General features: G+C 33.7%; 1 pseudogene; it reads left to right on the forward strand.

Annotated features, from left to right (window-relative positions):
- The first annotated feature begins 436 nt into the window (after positions 1 to 436).
- LOC140919051 (uncharacterized) lies at positions 437 to 1,673 on the forward strand (annotated as a pseudogene).
- Positions 1,674 to 1,679: the final 6 nt, after the last annotated feature.

Consider the following 1,679-nt stretch of genomic DNA (forward strand, 5'->3'; position numbering starts at 1 on the left):
TGAGTGATCCCAAATCAGCACAAGCTGATAAAACAGTTGCAAGGTTGCTCCATTAGGTCTAGTTTATGTCCTTATCATCCTTCTAAATAGATTCAATGATTTCGAAGGATGACCTAAACGAGCATATCCCGCAATCATCGATGTCCATGATAAAACACTTTTTTCCATCGGTCGCATCAAATATTCTTCTAGCAAATGTAAGGTCACTACAATTTGCATACATAGTTATCAACAAGTTTTCAATGGAATCCGCTTCACCACACCCACATTTAACATTTATTTTTCTCGAAAAAAATTAAAAAAATTTTTAAAACAAAATCAATATTTTTTTATCAAAAGAATTTCAAAATTATTTTTTTCGAATAACTAGTTTGAAAATTTTAACTAAAAATTTGTTCAAAATATTAATGTGGTTTTATATTTATAAATCAGTTACAATCCAATTTAAAACTGCAATGAACTTGATTTGAAAGTGATTTTGAAGAACTAGACCAAACCATTAATGTGGTTCAGTTTTTGCACCATGAACACCCCTAGGTACGGTTACGCTATTTCCCTTTCTCAACAAATGGAACTAAGGGGAATCAACCCTGACTTTGTAACTTGCAATCTCTTAATCAATTGTTTATGCCAATTGGGTCATATCACTTTTGCTTTCTCTGTTTTCTCAAAGATTCTCAAAAGGGGTTATCATCCTGATACAATAACTTTTACCACACTCATCAAGGGTTTTTGTCTTAAAGGTGAGGTTCATAAAGCATTGCACTTTCATGACAAGGTGGTAGCACAAGGATTTCAGTTGAATCAAGTTAGTTACGGGACTTTGATCAATGGGTTATGTAAAGTTGGAGAAACAAGAGCAGCTCTAGAGTTGCTGATAGTATGTGCAAAGATAAACTTGTTTATGATGCATGTGATTTATATTCTGAAATGGTTGTCAAGAGAATTTCTCCCGATGTTGTCACTTACAATGCTTTAATTAGTGGCTTTTGCATCATGGGTCAATTAAAAGAAGCAATTGATTTGTTTAATAAAATGACAATGGAAAACATCAACCCAGATTTGTATACTTTTAATATATTGGTTGATGCTTTTTGTAAGGAAGGGAAGTTGAAAGAAGCTAAAAATGTGTTTCTTGTGATGATGAAAAATGACATAAAGCCGAATATTGTTACTTACAACAGTTTAATGGATGGATATTGTCTCGTTAATGAAGTGAACAAGGCTAAGAGTATACTCAACATTATGGCCCAAAGGGGAGTGGCTCCTGATGTTAGGAGCTACAGTATCATGGTTAATGGACTCTGTAAGATTAAAATGGTGGATGAAGCCATGAACCTCTTCAAAGAAATGCAGTACAGAAAAATTGTTCCTGATGTTGTAACTTACAATTCCCTCATTGATGGTTTGTGCAAATCGGGGAGAATTACATATGCTTTGGAGCTTGTTGGTGAGATGCATGATAGGGGCCAACCACCTGATATATATACTTACAATTCTATATTGGATGCTTTATGCAAAAGCAATGATGATGATAAGGCAGTTGCATTATTGAAAAAATTTAAAGACTTGGGTATTCAACCAAATATGTGCACGTATAATATTCTTCTCAATGGATTGTGTAAAAGTTGACGAATAAAGGATTCCCAAAAGATTTTTGAAGATCTTTTGGTCAAAGG

The sequence above is a fragment of the Cicer arietinum genome, chromosome 8 (genome assembly GCF_000331145.2).
Source record: "Cicer arietinum cultivar CDC Frontier isolate Library 1 chromosome 8, Cicar.CDCFrontier_v2.0, whole genome shotgun sequence".
Lineage (NCBI taxonomy): Eukaryota > Viridiplantae > Streptophyta > Magnoliopsida > Fabales > Fabaceae > Cicer > Cicer arietinum.